Consider the following 10378-nt stretch of genomic DNA (forward strand, 5'->3'; position numbering starts at 1 on the left):
TTAACATGAATAAAATACCTCAGGCAGGACTATATGAAAAGTCAGCATTCTTTCAGTTTAGACAATAGGTGCAGGAGTAGGCCATATGGCCCTTCAAGCCAGCACCGCCATTCAATGTGATCATGGCTGATCATCCACAATCAGTACTCCATTCCTGCCTTCTCCCCATATCGCCTGACTCTCCTATCTTCAAGAGCCCTATATAGCACTTGAAAGTTTCCAGAGAACCGGCCCCCACCGCCCTCTGAGGCAGAGAATTCCACAGACTCACAACTCTGTGAAAAGTTTAGTTTAGAGATACTGCTTCGAATCAAACCCGATGGTGGACCAAGTCCACACCGACCATCAATGATTCATACTAGTTTTATAAAATTCCACTTCTTCGTCCACTCACAACACAGTAGAGGGATTTTTTTTTAAAACAAAGGTAATTAACCTACAAATCCGATGTCTTGGTGATGTAGAAGGAAACTGGAGCATCCAGACAAAATCCACACGGTCACAGGGAGAACGTGCAAACTTCACAGACAGCACCTGATGTCAGGATCGAACCTGGGTCTCTGGCACAGTGAGGCAGGAGCTCTACCAACTGCACCACAGTACTACCAAAAGCCGCAGTCCATGACATTCGTAAGTGCATTTTTCAAGATAAGATGTAGGGGTGGGGGGGGGGGGGGGGGGGAGAAATGGGTCTTAGAAGATTTAAAATACATTGCAGAATGCAAAACAGAGGCTTGGCAGATGTAAAAAAACTAACCAAGTTTTATTTTTCAAGAATCCCTGAAACATTACAACACACTATTCCAGCAGAGAGCCCTTTCAAGAATCACTTAAAAGTGGTGCAACTCGTGCATTATTCAGATAGGAGTAATGTGGTGTACCTTATTTAATTACAAACAACCATTATCTGAGGCCTCTCACCCCAAAAAGCAAACACTACATACAATAAGTATTTGGCTCACATACATAATCTATTTCTGGAGAGGCCTGGTTTCATGTTACCACTTAGTAGTGAAGCTTGTTATTGACGTTGGTGTTCCTTCTCTGCAGTCCAACAGCTGTTCCCATAAAAGGATTTTTATCCCTAACAATCCATTAGCTCCACTTTCAGAATTTAAGCAGCTCAGGTATGCATCCCAGGTTGTCATTTTTTATCCCTTTTACATTTATGTACTTATTGGTTTCACAACAGCCTGTTGAAATTTGCAGCTACAATTCCAGCCATGGGCTTACCTTAATACAATGTTTGTAATATAATACAGCGCCTGAAGAAATTTCATCGAATCAAAATCATGACAGAACCAAAAAAGGAAGCATCAAGACGGGTAACTATAAACTCAAAGCATTTAATTTTAAAGAGTACTGTGAAGGATGAGAGGCAAAAGGAATTTCTGTGCTTTGAATAATTTATGAACAAAAGTCTTATGGGGTTGGACAGGCTAGATGCAGGAAGATTATTCCCGATGTTGGGGAAGTCCAGAACTAGGGGGTCACAGTTTAAGGATAAGAGGGAAGTCTTTTGGGACTGAGATGAGAAAATCATTTTTTATACAGTGAGTGGTGAATCTGTGGAATTCTCTGCCACAGAAGGTAGTTGAGGCCAGTTCATTGCCTATATTTGTTAGATGAGGCCCTTGTGGCTAAAGGGATCAGGGGGTATGGAGAGAAGGCAGGGATGGGATACTGAGTTGGATGATCAGCCATGATCATATCGAATGGTGGTGCAGGCTCGAAGGGCCGAATGGCCTACTCCTGCACCTTTTCTATGTTTCTATGAATTAGCAGAAGTAGCACAAATATCATAAATGTTACAAACACTGGGAGACATATCCAGAAAAAGATAATTGCCATTAATTATGTTCTAAACATTACTGATAATTTATGTTTTAGATAATGACTGAAAATTAAATTAACAAATTAACAGCAGTTACACTTATTTATGTTATTCCCTTTAACATGCATATACACTGTGAGTGGCTCGATTGTAATCATGTATTGTCTTTCCACAGACTAGTTAGCACACAACAAACTTTACACTGTACATGTGACAATAAACCAAACTAAACTATGCCATGGAGAAACTCACTGCTCTGGAACAGATTAATTCAGTACATCAGTTAACTGAAGATGGAGACATTATACATTGTAATACAGGTGTACAACCTTTTATCCGAAGACCCAAATAACGAAAAGCTCAGAATAGCGGACATTTTTTCGGTCCTTGAAGAAAGGTCCTTGAAGACGTTCACCGAGGGCGGCCCGCAGAGGTGACAGCGGAACTTCCGGTCGGTCCTCGAAGAAAGGGGAACAAAATCCCCATTCATAAAAGAGAAGGTGAGGGTATATTGCGCGGGATGGTTAATAATTGACAATCTGCTGCTGCCTGCCCGCTGAGTTAAAAAGTTCCCACGGTAGACTCACGATACAGTGTATCGTGAGTCTTGCGTGGGAACTTTTTAACTCAGCGGGCAGGCAGCAGCAGATTGTCGCTCCCTTCAGTTTCACCCCACCTACACCCCTCTGCTTCCCGGCCATGTGTGTGACCCCTTCCCTCCCCTCTCCAGCTCCCCGCCCATTGCACCGGCGCGGGGGCTTTGCACTGTCTTCACGTCGGCGATGCCAGCAGGTCCCTGCCAGTCACCGGAGACGTCAGGACCAATGGGACATCGACCACCGCAAGCACGGAGAACCCAGAGACCCACAGCCAACAGCAACTCCAGCCCAGCCCCACTCCAACTCCAGAGGAACCCGGGTTGCGGATGACGGGGCGCAGCTCGGGCTGTGGGCGAACTGCCACTTGTCGCTGTAGCGGCCCATCGGGGAGCGGGTTCCTGTTGGTCCTGACGTCTCCGTCCACCTGCCATCCTCCGGGAACTGTACCGCCCTTGCAGGAGAGTGGGGTTGTTTGCAGTTGCAGAGGGAGGGGGCAAGGGCGGTACAGTTCCCAGTCTCAGCTCCAGTCCAGGGGGGTGGCCGGAGACGTCAGGACCAACGGGACACCGACCCCCAGGCCCACTGCAAGCACGGAGATCCCAGAGACCCACAGCCAGCAGCAACTCCAGCCCAACCCCGCTCCAACTCCAGAGGAACACGTAGGGGCAGAAGCTGATGGTGTGCAAGGTACGTCTTGTTCTTGGGGTGGCGGATGAGGGGGCGCAGCTCGGGCTGTGGGCGAACTGCCACTTGTCGCCGTAGCGGCCCATCGGGGAGCGGATTCCTCTGGGGTTGGAGGGGGAGGGGGGTATTGTGCTGTTTGATCGCCCCCTGCTATCCCAGAGACAGGGAGACACAGCGGCTTTTGAGACTGGTGGGCAATCACTTTCAAAGTTCTGCCCACACAGTCAGTACACCTCTCCTACACTGCATTTCATACAAACATTTATTCTGCAAGAAAAAACTACATTGAAGACTCAAACTCGCGACCGAGTAACTGCCGGGATCGAAGCGCAAACTCGCGACCTTGCGGATACGAGCCGAGCACTCTACCACTGAGCCAGCCATTAAAATTTACCAGAATGTTGCCTGGATCAGTGTATTAGCTACAAGGAGAGACTGAACAAACAGATTGAGATTAGTTTAACTTGGCATTATGTTCAGCAGACATTGTGGGCCAAAGTGCGTGTTCCTGTGCTGCATTGTTCTATGTTCTAAATGTTACCGTGGAAATTATAGAATGGATGTGCTAATGGTGGCAGTGAGAGGGGATGTGAACAAATGATATTAAATCAGGATCATTAGAGTGAAAATGCAAAAAGGTACATAAAAATTGCAGGAATTACCCATCGTTACACAGGAAGAACTAACTATTAGTGGCTAAATCCAATTTTCCTTTGCAGATTCTCCATGAGCAGCATCAGTTACACGATGCACTCGATTCGGCACAGGAACAATCAAACTGGGAAGGCCCAATCATAAAAGATTTAAAGAATCAATTTTCATAATTTATTGCAAGCTTGATGAAGTAAATGGAGAAACTGTACTCTGTCACTTGCTTTTCACAGATGTCAAGACTGCACTCAGGGTGAATTCATCAGCAACTGTACTGAGGAATCTGCTTGCTGAACTTGCACCTGGAAATCCCATACATTTGAATGGCAAGGAACAGCAATGCGTATTAGATAATTTCATTTGGCTAGCTTAAACCGTTTAAAAGTAGTAGTGATTGTTTTTAAAAATTAAATCAATTACAAGCTTGAGTAATCAATGTTTTTGACAACAGCCGTGGCTTAGTTTTTTTCTCAGCTGTATTGCGAGCAAGACTTGTACGGGCACATCCAAATTGTGGCATAATGTTACACAAGTCCTCACTGCTGCAGAGAGCTTGAGCTTCAAGGATCGTGTGGCTGGGAAGCACAAGTTGCCAATGTTTGAATCAACAAACACACTACATACGTTACCAATGACACTCATAGCTTGGTGCTGGCAGCAAGTTCTGGCCATATTTTTCAAGCCATGGAATGAATTTCACCCAATAGATTTATGTCTTTGTTCATGAATCTGTTACTATTTAAGCATTTTGTTTCTTGTTCATGCAAAGTTTGAAGTTTGCATGATTACTCCAACTCTGGTCTGGAACACATTCCTAGCTTCTGTAGTTACAGAACAAGTTGTAAACTATTTACTCAGAAAAAGTAATTACATATGCCAGTAAGAGGATTAGATATGAAATGCCTGCATGAGTCAATTATGAATAATGTACTTTTACACATGTGTGGAGTACCAATTAAAGCAGGGATTGATGTGTTGGACTGTCATAGTTCGTAACAAGGTTGAATCACATTACATTTGTTCTACCCACACTATAAAATCATTTTACAATTTAAAGTGAAGCTACCAATGTGCCCCTTTTGGAAGATGACAAATCTAAAAAGCTGTGTTTCAATGTTCAAAACATTTAGCTGATAAATTCCAATTCACAGGCTATTATAGAAGAAATGTTATGAACTGACTTCCCTGTGAGGTCCACATGCTTGAACAGCTTGCCAAAATGATTTAGGTTAATTATAAATAAAAGATTTGCATAAAGAATTATAAAAGGTTAAATGAAAATAGGGCTAAGAGGCTCGAGGTTTCAGTGCATTTAGTTATTTATTTTTGTTATCCAGAGCAATAACATCACTGGGAACGCCAGAATTGTTTTAGTCAAATCTAATGGCTCCCAAAGATGGTGGTGTGCTATTATCATGAACTGCTGGACCAATTACTACTCACCCACTGCCATAACATGTGGACAGTTTTGTTGGCTCTCCATTCTGCATTGGACCATTTGGATTTTCAGTAGATGCGAGTCAGGCGGTTTTTCCTCGAATACAACTCAACTCCATCATCCCCTCTAGCCCCACTGTTAGGAAACTGGGTGTTTGCTCGGCCCGGTGCAGTTGGATCCTCAACTTCCTCATTGGCAACAGCATTTCCTCTTTGATGATCATCAGCATGAGCACCTTAAGGCTGTGTGCTCTGTCCCTTGCTCTTCTCCCTCTATTTAGCCATTACATCGTAGCCAGAATAGCTTCAACACCATCTACAAATTCACCAATGATACCATCATTGATGGATGAGTAACTGATAATGAGTCAAAGCACAGGAGGGAGATTGATAATCATTGAATGATGCCAAAACAACCACCCTGCTCTAAAGATTAGCAAGACCAAGATCTGCTTATTGACTTCAGGAAGGGAAAGCCAAGGATCCATGAACCTGCCTTCGACGGTACAGTAGATAGACAAAATGCTGGAGTAACTCAGCGGGACAGCAGCATCTATGGAGAGAAGGAATGGATGACTTCTTGGGTCGAGACCCTGCTTCAGTCTTAAAGCCCTTAGTTATTTTCTTCACCACATCCAGCTCAACGGTACAGTGGTGGAGAGTCAACAACTTAGTTCCTGGCATATCGCCAAAGATCTGTCCAGAGCCGAGCACATTAATGCAATCACCAAAAATCTAATCAATACCTGTACCTGGGGTGGGAATGGTGCTGCAATACAATGCCAGGAACCTAGGTTTCTATACAGTTTGCACGTTCTCCCTGTGACCACAAGGTGTTTTTTTTCCAGGTGCTCTGGTTTCCTCCCACATTACAAAGCTATGCAGGTTTGCAGGTTAATTGGCTTCTGTAAGTTGTTGAGTGTATAGGATTGAACTAAAGTATGGGTAATTGCTGGTCAGCGTCAACTCTGTGGGCTGAAGGGCCTGTTTCTGCACTATTTCACGAAAACTATCTCCTGAGAAGATTGTGGAGACTCGGCATGTCGCTGAATACTTGATCAAACTTCTACAGCTGTTCGGTAGAGAGCATGCAGCCTGGTTTGGCATCTGGAATATCCAGGACTGAAGCATGCTGCAGAAAATGGAAGACACTGCTCGGTCCATCATTGGCAGTAACCTCCCAATCAATGAAGGGATCTACAGGATGCATTGTCTCAAACATCCACATCACCCCATCATCCCTCTCATCTCACAATACCATGGGGAAGATGGTACACAAGCCCGAGAACTGTGACCACTAGGTACAAGCATAGCTTTTATTCCCCTAGCAACCATCATGCTCTTGAACGACCTTGCACAATCATACCTCAGCAACGATCTACTGTGGACTTTATTTAGATCGTAGTACATACTTTGGTTTTGCACTTTTGTGGCCTGGTTACTCTGCATTATTGATTATTAATTTATTGTATTGTGGTTTATTATATTTATTTGTTGTGTTTTTGCATTAATGGATCTAAATTCCTGGTGAACAAAAGCCTACTTGGCACAAGCATCAGTGAAGGGATATTGTGTAGAAGACCTTCCCCATTTCTATCAATACATTGGCACTCTAAAATTAAAGATTTAGTCCAAACCACCTTACTCTAAAAAATTGCAAGTCTAAAAATTCCTAGGTAAGATCAATTTAAATAACACACCAAGATAAATGGAATCTGGATCTAGGGGTCATTTCTCATCAACATAGATGAAAGAATCACACACTGAAATGGTTTAAGCAGGAGAGTTAACTGAAGTCTTTCTGCCAAATGTACTTGGATTAGGCAAAAGTGAAATATTTACTGAAAGTAAAGATCTGTCATTTACATTAAAGTACCACACTTGTACTACACAGATGTCAACTGAATGCACGATTACTGACGAGTTCCCACACTATCCTCGGGAACAAGATCAGGATGATCCATGAAACACATCACTTTTGCCAAAAAAAATACACTAGCACAAAATGCTTTTATCATGGCTTCAGTGGAGAATCTCCACAGGTCCCTAACACAAGTCTTGGATATGTACAATGTAAACTGCCAAGGTTGCTCAACATGACTCTGCAAAAACAGTGCAGGTGCAACTGATATTTAGACTTGCATTCAGCTTTAGTCAATAACTTTGATGACAAAGAAAGATGGGAACAATGAATTTCTAAAAAGTGCAGTTGTTATCTATTTGATGCCATAGGTAAAAATAAATGTTTAGTCAACAAAACTACCCACTTTGGTTAATATAGAATGCCACTTCATTACAATGCTTTTCCATGAACATCTCACTGCAGCCTCTGGAGAAAACTCAGAAATTGCATCAAACTGATTGAATGAAACTGAAGTGGGAAACAATCATCCTCCTAAACAATAAATTCCTCTGTCAAAGTTTCTTCGCCATATGTAGTCGCTGAAATATTCATTTTCAGTGATTACAAACTAAAAACAACCAATTACATTTCATTTGTATTAATAACTGGCATAAGTGGCCTTGAGACACATGTAGGTGACTGACCAACTCCATGCGTCTGTGGGGTGGAGTTGTTAGCAATGAAGAATTCCAGAAGAGTAAATGCAAAGGTAGAAATGCAAAAAAAACAAAAACTTGTACAAGAAATAGATGACTTTTCAACCAGTTAAGGGAAAACTACAAATGATCTGTTGTAATTCCTATAGATTCCAAAGAAAATACCTAGCATAGATTTTAGAGCACATACATAATGCATCATACAATAAAATAAAGCTATGACCTGTGATGCATTACAGATATTATTAACGGAAAGTAACCAAAATGACTCCCAGACTTGCATTGTTGCTCTAACAGACCATAATGAAGTGCTTGGAAAGATTGCCTCAAATGTGGGCCATTACCAGTGTTTTGGACAATCGAGACACTGCAATTAGGGTGCTGGGAAAATGTCTACAGAGAGCATTGTCTCCCTTGCACTACATTCAATCATGGATCACAGTGGCAATAAGAACAGCCACGTCAAAGTGCTTTTCATTAACTACAGCTCAGTGATCAAAACTGCAATACTGAATAAACTTATCCCTAAACTTCTGGATGTTGGCCTTTGTATTGCTATCAGCAACTGGTTTCTGGACTTAGTCAGTTAGAATCGGTTATAACATTTCCTACACTCAACACTAGTGTCCATTAGGGTTGTGTGCTCAGTCCCTTGCTCTACTCCCTCTGCACCCATGACTATATGGCACGTACAATGCCATGCGAGGGAGTGAACACACCCCGTCCTCATCAACAGAGCTGCTGCAGAGAAAGTCAACAGTTTCAAGTTCCGAGGCATCCATATCAACCTCAACCAAATCACGTCCCTTCACACTAACGCAGGATCAAGAAAGATCAACAGCATCCTTGGGTGTCTGAGAAGATACAATAGTATTACAAGGATTCTCTTGAACTTCTACAAATGCACTATAGAAAGTATGCTGACAGGTTGCATCTCAGCTTAGTATGGCCATTGCTCTGCTCTTACGGCCTGAACCTAGAGTGGTGAACGCAGCCAAGTCCACAACAGGCTTGTCACTTTCTTCCATCCAGTCGATCTTCATGGCCTGTAGCATCAGGAAGCAGGACGTATCGTCAAAGATGCCTGCCATCCTGGTCATTCACTTTCCTCTCTCCTTGTTTTCCCCAGAGATAATAAAGGTGCTTAAAGCAAATTTCTTCCCCACAGCTATCAGACTCCTGAACCAATCATCTACGCACACACTACCTCATTTAAGTTATACGGCAATCATACTTTGATATATTCTTCTATATTTCTTGGATTTAGCACTACAATCTTCTATTCTACTATTTTGCACTTGCCATTGTATTTAATGTTGTAATTATTGTATGGCTATTGTTTACTCTGAATTTTACATGAACAATGAATTTCATTGCAGCACAGTGATCCCAACAAAAAAACTGATCCAATCTAATCTAAAGGGATCAGGGGATAAAAGAAAAAGCAGGAATGAATGACTAGTCAATCTTGTTAAATGACTGGATCCTGCGCCTATTTCTTTTTGTAAAAAGAGTAAAATGCAAAGGATGATCTTTCGGATGAAAGGTTCAAGACCTGAAACATTGACAGTATTTTTCCTACCTTACAATGAAGAAAATGCTGCATTAGATATGCTGTAAACCAAGCTTAACTGAATGCTGGAAACCATTCACATCATTTCAATGAATTGATTATAGCATCTGTAGTAAGAGTCCTCAGACTGGTTTTGAAAAAATAAGCATTTGATTTTACCAGATTAAATGTGTTAGAGAGGCCACGTTTTTGATTGAATCCATTAAAGTCGCTCACCTCTCAGGGTTTAAGATAATAGGAGGTGTCAGTCTCCTGCACTTGCTGTACCAGTCAATAAAATCACTTTTAAAATCTTGGCCTTAATTTTGTGCCAGTTAACCCAAGTAGCCTGCAAATAAGAAATTCTGAGGCACTCCAGTTTTAGAGTAAGATTTATTTTAGAGATTAAGTTGCAACACACATTTCCCATTATTAGTGTAAGAACTAAAACCACAAGATCTGAAATGTTTAGCACACATGGGCCCAAAACCAATGTTCTACTAAACTCTCAAATGTTCAACTTATGTGAAATGTTTTAACGATCTTTGAAAATATTCTTGTTCAATATTTACAAAATAGCAAGGAGCAATGAAATACCACAATTTTTCGTTAACGTGCACACAGTTGACCCTCTGTGAAGGAACTATTTTCTATGATTAGTGATTAATCTAAAGCTAGTTTGGACAGGAATGCCGCCAGGAAATGTCGCAGAACTATTCTGACTCCAGCTTCCACTAATTGGATCTTGCAGCACTAACGTGATGGAAAGAGCAGCATTCATTTTGACAAGAATTAGCCAAAGTATTTTTGACACCGATGTAGCAATAGCAATATCTGTAGTTGAATAGTTCCTTTAATTACCGGTAGTTTCAAGTCATCAATGCCACCAGACTTGCGGCATGGGTTTTCAAATGAACGGATGTTCAGTGCCTTTAATATGGATATCTGCACATCAAGTATTTTAAACATTTTAATGGACTGTAGGGTGATCAAAATGAGTTAACAGAGGATTAGTGCAAAAATTATGCATAATAATAATAATAATACATTTTATTTATGGGC

The 10378-nt window shown here is 41.8% G+C and overlaps 1 long non-coding RNA gene across 1 annotated transcript; it reads left to right on the plus strand.

Annotated features, from left to right (window-relative positions):
- Positions 1-510: 510 nt before the first annotated feature.
- On the plus strand, positions 511-4430 carry LOC116978439. Its single transcript, XR_004413453.1, has 3 exons — positions 511-630; positions 1263-1325; positions 4002-4430. It is a non-coding gene; the product is annotated as an uncharacterized LOC116978439 (long non-coding RNA).
- Positions 4431-10378: the final 5948 nt, after the last annotated feature.

The sequence above is a fragment of the Amblyraja radiata genome, chromosome 11 (assembly GCF_010909765.2).
Source record: "Amblyraja radiata isolate CabotCenter1 chromosome 11, sAmbRad1.1.pri, whole genome shotgun sequence".
NCBI lineage: Eukaryota > Metazoa > Chordata > Chondrichthyes > Rajiformes > Rajidae > Amblyraja > Amblyraja radiata.